Genomic DNA, 8,106 nt, shown 5'->3' with positions numbered 1-8,106 from the left:
ACTTGCATCTTGCATTAATTTGCATTTAATCAATTCAGTCTTAATGGTAACACTCCCAGCTAATCACCTTCTTTAAGATAGAAAATTTTATTATTAGAAATATGGGTACCAAGAGTTTATTGAAAAAATTAAACACATGTTCATAACACAATGTGTAAACACTCAGGAAATACCATGTAATTATTCTCAGGTCTTCAAGTATGTCTGAATAAAAATATACCAATATTATTAATTGGTTGCACTTTAAAAGCTTGTTGACATTATTTATTTTACTGAGTTTAAATATAAAGATCCATATGGACCATAAATTGAGGTATCCATATGTGGTATATATGGATAGGGTATTTATATAAATACAGCTGTATTTATGGAAACATTCTATATGCCAGATAAATACTTGTATATCAAGTAATGTTAAGAATAGTCGGCCAGGCGCGGTGGCTCAAGCCTGTAATCCCAGCTCTTTGAGAGGCCGAGGCGGGTGGATCACGAGGTCAGGAGATCGAGACTATCCTGGCTAACATGATGAAACCCCGTCTCTACTAAAAATACAAAAAACTAGCCGGGCGTGGTGGCGGGCGCCTGTAGTCTCAGCTACTTGGGAGGCTGAGGCGGGAGAATGGCGTGAACCCGGGAGGCGGAGCTTGCAGTGAGCCGAGATCACGCCACTGCACTCCAGCCTGGGAGACACAGCGAGACTCCGTCTCAAAAAAAAAAAAAAAAGAATAGTTATGAACTGTAAAAGTGATTTACATTTTCTATAAATTTTAGGGCCTTGCAAAACAAATGCTAGTAAGTATAAAAGTACAGTACTCATAGATCTATTTTAGGACTTTTATGATACTGAAAAATATATTTGACTAGTAATTGTATTTTAGACTGTAAGCAATTGTGTTGGTTTTTGTCCTGAAGAGTATAACGTATATAAGTAAAACTACGTCATGAGGTAGAAAAGCACCTGTGTATTGGCATGCAATATTTTATTTCCTAATACAATTTAAATTAAATTTGGGGGACAAAAAATTCTGGATATTCTTTTTCATTATACAGTTTATTAGAATACCCAAACTAATGTGGCCTGTGGGATGGCCATCTGCTTCCAGATTTAAGGCTGGCTGGAGGGGACAGTTGATCTTATTTAATTATCTATCAGTACTCTCTGGATAGTAAATATATTCTCAAAAATTTTTTTAAAAGTCTAAGTCAAAAGTATTCCTTGATTTTCAGGAGCACTAAATCAAGAACAGATGGGAAATAATTACCTGGAGCTTGGTCATAAAAAAATTAAGAGGTGGTACAAGTTGAGCTAAGGAGGCAGAATATGATCGTTTCTCATTCTCTGTGATATACACTCAGATTCCATTCACAAGCCTTCACCTTGAAGTTTTGCTTTCTAAATAATACTTACCTTTCAAAATTGATTTTGTGAAATAGTTTAAGATTCAGAATTCGGTATAACCTTATAATACAGTAGTCTCCCCTTATTTAAGGGGGTTATGTTCTAAGATTGCCAGTGGATGCCTGAAACTAAGGATAGTACCAACCCCCATATAGACTATGTTTTCTTCTTATCTATACATATCTATAATAAAGCTTAATTTATAGATTAGGCACAGTAAAAAATTAACAGCAAGTCATTATAAAAAATAGAACAATTGGCTGGGCGCAGTGGCTCACACCTGTAATCTCAGTACTTTGGGAGGCTGAGGCAGGTCGATCACTTGGGGTCAGGAGTTTGAGACCAGCCTGGCCAATACGGCGAAACCCCGTCTCTACTAAAAATACAAAAATTAGCCTGGCATGATGGGTGCCTGTAATCCCAGCTACTTGGGAGGCTGAAGCAGGAGAATCCCTTGGACCTGGGAGGCGGAGGTTTCAGTGAGCCAAGATCACACCACTGCACTCAAGACTGGGCAACAGGGAGAGACTCTGTCTCCGAAAAAAAAAAGACAATTATAACCATATGCCAGCATCACTACTCTTGCACTTTGGGGCCCATTAAGTAAAAGAAGGGTGGTTTGAACACAAGCACAGCGATACTGCCACAGTTGATCTGAAATCACCGAGTCCGCTACTAAGTGACTAAATGGGCAGTAGCACAAACAGGACTGAGGTACTGGACAAAAGAATGATTCCTGGATTCCTATCTTGGGCAGGACAGGGCGGGATGGCATGAGATCTGAATGTTGGAAACTTATTGTTTATTTCTGGAATTTTTCATTTTACATTTTCAGACCATTGTTGACTTTGGGTAACTGAATCCTAGGAAAGCAAAACCAAGGATAATAGGGGACTATTGTAATCAAAATCAAAACAACACAAAATTTAGGATTGTATAACTGACAAGTTATTTTTATTTGTTTTAAGGCGAAACCTGCCTACTTGCTGAAAATGTATTACTGTTGTGTTTCTCATGGCATTATGAAATATTAACTTCCTACAAGTAAAGGATTCGTTTAGAAAAGCTCTTGCATGGTATTTCCTCTAGTGAAAGTAATATAAGTTTAATTTCAGATATAGCCCTCTACCGGTTAATTTCAAAACCAGTTAATTTTCATCTCTAGCAAGTCCTAGATTTTCTAACTTTATCATAGTTTTATTTTTTATTTATTTATTTTTTTAAAAACTAGGTTAAATATGTCCATAGTAAATTGTCTTGGTATGTTATCATTTAATTAACTCAATAAGCACTTTCTATTTCACGTTGTCTTTGCAAAGCCAAAGACCATAACACTTGCTAGGTTTGTATACATGTGTTTTCTCTAGATTCCAGATTCATTTAAGCAGCATTCATGACACTGTTAGTCACTATGAATTTTTATATAAAGGAATGCAAGTCAAGTTTAAACAAATTTATTAAAGCATACATTGTAAAGAAGCCAAAAAGATCAGACTGCTCTTAAATCATACTATTTGCTTTCTCTCATGTTCATCACAACACATCTTAGGTTACCAAAAGTATGTCACTCTTATCTTCAGACGAATGCCTTTGTCACTGTGTGCCAGAATCCAACTAAAAAATTGAATACAGCTGCATGCAGACGTTGTCTTCAATGCTATGCAGCATACCAAATATTTAACTCTTTGTCTAGATTGACCCCTCGCCTCCAGCCCGGGTTCTGTCTGCCCTAGTCTGAACAAAAGCCTCAGGTGATAGGCTGTTCCTTTATAGGAGACGGTGATTGTGAACGTGCCCTCGGCACTCTGGTAACATACAGAGTTATGAACGTTTTTTTCACAGAGGCTTGCCTTGACCTAATTTGGACAATTAATCGTAAAGCTGCATAGATCAGCAATAATCCAACATTAGTGCTAAATCAGGATACAAAAAATAATGCTGAGCGTCCATTAAGCACTTTAGTACCAACATAATGCAATACTAATAGTACTTAAATATGACCTTGAGCGTTACTCTTAAGTAAATCAAAACCCTTGTATATGAGCCTTCCTTAAGGGAAAAAAGGGCGTATTTCTTTCAGAAGCAGAAGAAAAAAACTGGAATATTTACTAGTATACTGTAACAACCAGAGGAAATTAAAAAAATAATTTTTAAAGCAATGTCTTCAAAATTAGATCGCACTTTGCCTCGTTTTGATTATATGAGACACATAACTGCACTTGTGAATTTTTTTCTCAAAATTAAAAAATTACTTTTGATATAAATGGGAACTTCTTCAAAAAATTAAGGGATCATCTGCTTAGGGTAGGCTCTAAAATCCAGAATTGTTAAAAAAAAATTCATCGTATAGAACAGGGAAATTTATCTTCAACTATTACACCTTTGGCTTATCCAAAGAAACCATTACAGAGAATGCCAAGTTCTCTAAAGGAGGAGCTGGCAAACTACAGCCCGGTTCTGAGCCACAACAGCAGAGTTGAGTAGCTGTGACAGCCTTTACTGCCTGCAACGCTTGAAATATTTCCTATCTGTCTCTTTACAGAAAACGTTTGCCAATCCCTGAACTAAAGAATTCATATATAGGCAAGATTTCTGAATTTGTATGAAGGAAATGATTCAAATGCCTAAGGGAATTTATGCCTGATATAGAAAAATGAAATGGCTGAAAGTCCGAAAATATAGTCAGGACAAGTTAGTGCTGTGGCTGATCTGAATTGTGGACCAAATTGCTTGGTTGAGGTCTGCATCGTGTCTCGCGATGTGTGGCAATTTATGTCTATAGCTACTTGAAGTTAGGGGCTTTGCCCAGAAATGTTGTGATAAAGGTTGCTTTATCACAACATTTCTGGGCAAAGCCCCTAACTTCACAAGCAAATAGGGTTTAGTGGTTAAGAACTTGAGTTCTACAGGTAGATGGTTTGAGTTCCATCTCTACCACTTATTAGCAGTATCTATTAGGTGAGTTTGTTGACCTTCTGAGTCACAGTAGTCTCATTTTTAAATTGAGGATATTGAAAACAAGAGCACCTTCTTCGATGAACTGCTTTGGGATTAAATAAATTAAGACATATGAAGTACTTAAAAGAGTGTCTGGCGTGTAATCCATGGACAGTAAACATTCACCATCACTGTCTTCTTAACTAAAAACTTTGAGAGACTCAAGATTTAAGGCTTCAGGATGTGGGGCTCTGAATTATCACAGAATTCAGAATCCTGAGAAATTAAGCAACGGGAATAACTTTAGAGCTCATCCAGACCGCCCCTTCACTTTCCAGGTGAGGAAACTGAGGCAAATGCACAGCCATTTGTCAAGTTTTTGATCTACTGCTATGGGGTTTATTGTGTAAATGCTCTTTAATGTAAGACAAGTCTAACAGAATTTTCTTATTTCCCTCTAGGCCCATCTGTAGTGAGATTTCAAGCACATTTTCTATTCTGGAAACAATATTTTAGACATCAAAAGTTACATCATGGAAAATAATTTTATGGAGAAAAAGGGAACAATGGATACTAAGGGATCAAGCGAAATCTGCCTGCTTCCTCTCTCTCATATTCTGCAAAAACGGACAATGCCATATCCTGCCAGTGGTCAAAAGACTGAAGACCATGACATTGTTGTCCAGGTAATACTCTTTGTTTTTCCTCTGTTGCTGGTTTTTGTTTCTGTTTTGGAGCCGGAGTCTCGCTCTGTTGCCCAGGCTGGAGTGCCGTGGTGCGATCTCAGCTCACTGAAACCTCCGCCTCCCAGGTTCAAGCAACTTTCCTGCCTCAGCCTCCCGAGAAGTTGGGATTTCAGGCATGCACCACCATGCCTGGCTGGTTTTTGTATTTTTTTTTAAATTATTATACTTTATGTTCCAGGGTACATGTGCACAACGTGCAGGTTTGCTACATATGCATACATGTGCCATGTTGGTGTGCTGCACCCATTAACTCGTCATTTACATTAGGTATATCTCCTAATGCTATCCCTTCCCCCTACCCACTCCCCACAATAGGACCCGGTGTGAGATGCTCCCCTTCCTGTGTCCAAGTGATCTCATTGTTCAATTCCCACCTATGAGTGAGAACATGTGATATTTGGTTTTCTGTTCTTGTGATAGTTTGCTGGTTTTTGTATTTTTAGTGGAGGGGGTTTCACCACCTTGGCTGGGCTGGTCTGGAACTCCTGACTTCAAGTGATCCGCCCATCTCAGCCTCCCAAAGTGCTAGGATTACAGGCGTGAGGCACCGCAGCTGGCTCCAGGTAATATTCTTTGGATCTCATATTTTTGTTGCAAAAAGGAGAGTTTTAAAATTGATTTCTTGTATTTAGGAGTCTGTTTTAGCCACCAAATGCTGAACCTTGACATCAGTTATCTACTTCGCTAGAAACTAATACTGAGGTGGGTTTTTTTTTTTTAAGTTTTTGTAAGAAATGCTTTTCATTGACGGTTTAAAAATCTTAGAATAAATCTGCTTTGTTGTGAGGAACAATGTGCATGGTGTACTTCAAGCAGAAGCAGTTTCTGCTTAGAGTTTACTGACTCTTATCAACGAGAACACTTGAATTAGACTGCTCTGGAGCTAGTTTTACCTAGAAATTATACACAAACCTGCTTAATAAACTGGGAGATTTTTCCTTAAAGAAAGGAAGGAAGGGAGGAAGGAGACAGAGAAGAAGAGAGGAAGGAGGCAAGCTGTCTTTGGTCTTCACTGGTTTGAACCCCAGTGGGCAAGTCAGGACCCAATAAATGAGCTTGCATCTGCTTGTTTGTATGTGGTTAGCAAGAGGACTATTTTTCTTTGAACAAAAGCAGTTATTTAACTTCTTGATATCTACCAACCAAGTAGTTCATGATTTATAAGAGTTCATTTATAATAGGGACTTTTAACAATAGTGTTTAACCTTTATTTTTCTATCACTTAGGACACGTTGGTAGTCTGGCAACATCCATAATGAGAATCATGTTTGGGTTTTTTGACTTTTTAGAAAGCTCTTAACTGTTTTGTTTTGTTTTTCTTGGAGATAGTCTCACTCTGTCACCCAGGCTGGAGTGCAGTGGCACGATCTCAGCTCGCTGCAACCTCCGTCTCCCAGGTTTAAGCAATTCTTATGCCTCAGCCTACCGGGTAGCTGGGATAGCAGGCGTGTGCCACCACACCAGGCTAACTTTTGTATTTTCAGTAGAGACTGGGTTTCCCCACATTGGCCAGGCTTGTATCGAACTCCTTTCCTCAAGTGATCTCCCTGCCTTGGTCTCCCAAAGTGCTGGGATTATAGGCCTGATCCACCGCACCTGGCCTAAAAAGCTCTTTACTTTGAAATAATACTAGGTTCATAGTAAGTTGCAAAAATATATACAGGGAGGTCAGTGTACCCTTTACTGGCTCTTCCCCTATTGCTAACATCTATGTATGCAAACCAGGATATTGACATTGGCACAATTCACAAAGCTTATACAGATTTCAGTAGTTATACATGTACTCATGTGATTATGTCTGTGCATAATTCTGTGCAATTTAATTAAATACATGGCTTTGTGTCATGACTACTACAGCCAAGATACAGAACCATTCCTTCAGTTCAAGTTTCCTTGTGTTACCCCATTATAGCACATATCCCCTAAATCCCTAACCTTTGGAAACCACGAATCTATTTTTCATTTCTGTAATGTTTTTAAAGTATTATATAAATCGTATCATACATTATATGACACTTTTAAAATAGCTTTTTTTTTTTTTCCACTCAGCATAATTCCTTTTAGGTTCATCCAGGTCGTGGTATGTATCGATCATTCACTCCTGTTAACTGCTGAATAGCATCTCACGGTATGGATGAACGGCAGGTTGTTTAATCATATGCCTCTTGATGGAAACCTGGGTTGTTTCTAACTTGTAACTATTGCAAATAAAGCTGCTATGAACATCCATGCTTTGTTTTTGTGTGAACACAGTTTCTCATTCCTGCAAGATAAATACCTAAAAGGGTAATTGCTAAGTATAGTAAGTGCATGTTGAATTTTAGAAGAAACTGCTGAATTGTGTTCCAGAGTGACTGACACATTTTCTTCCTCTCAACAATGTATGAGTAATCTGGTTTCCCCTCATCCTCACCAACAGTTAGTATTACCATTTTTTTTTTTTTTTGGCATTTTGATAGGTGCATAGTGAAATCTCATCGTAATTTTAATTTGCATTTCCTTGGTGGCTAATGATGTTGATCTTTTCAGGTTCTTATTTGCCATCTGTATTTATTTTTCAGATGAACAGTGAAACTGTTCCTCATGGATTTTGTTCATTTTTATTTTTTTTTAATTGTTGAGTTTTGAGACTTCTTTATGTAGCCTAGATGCAAGTCTTTTGTCAGATGAGAAATTCATAAAAGTTTTCACCCAGTCTGATTGCCTTTTCATCCTGTTGACCTTTCACAGAGCAAAGATTTTTAATTTTGATGAGACCCAGTTTATCAATTTTCCTTGTATAGACTACACTTTGGGGATCAATTCTGAGAACTCTTCACCTAGCCCAAGGTTCTGAATAGTTTTTTCTTCCCAAATACTTTATAGTTTTATGTTTTACATTTAAGTCTGCCATCCAGTTTGAATTAATTTTGTATAAGGTATGAGGTTTATGGCAAGGTTCAATTTTTTTTTTTTAGCTATGAATGTCAATTGCTCCAAGATCATTCTTGAAAAGCCTATCGGAAAAACATAGCTTTAAAATTT

General features: G+C 37.7%; 1 long non-coding RNA gene across 2 annotated transcripts; it reads left to right on the top strand.

Annotated features, from left to right (window-relative positions):
* The first annotated feature begins 4,884 nt into the window (after positions 1–4,884).
* On the top strand, positions 4,885–7,734 carry LOC135970551 (uncharacterized). 2 transcript variants are annotated; one of them, XR_010586277.2, is made up of 3 exons: positions 4,885–5,022; positions 5,526–5,645; positions 7,132–7,734. It is a non-coding gene; the product is annotated as an uncharacterized lncRNA (long non-coding RNA). The 2 variants fall into 2 exon arrangements; XR_012434418.1 differs by having other exon boundaries at positions 5,526–7,734.
* Positions 7,735–8,106: the final 372 nt, after the last annotated feature.

Source organism: Macaca fascicularis, chromosome 4, assembly GCF_037993035.2.
Source record: "Macaca fascicularis isolate 582-1 chromosome 4, T2T-MFA8v1.1".
NCBI lineage: Eukaryota > Metazoa > Chordata > Mammalia > Primates > Cercopithecidae > Macaca > Macaca fascicularis.
Note: the sequence above shows the minus strand (reverse complement) of the source record. Positions and strands in the feature narration are given on the sequence as shown.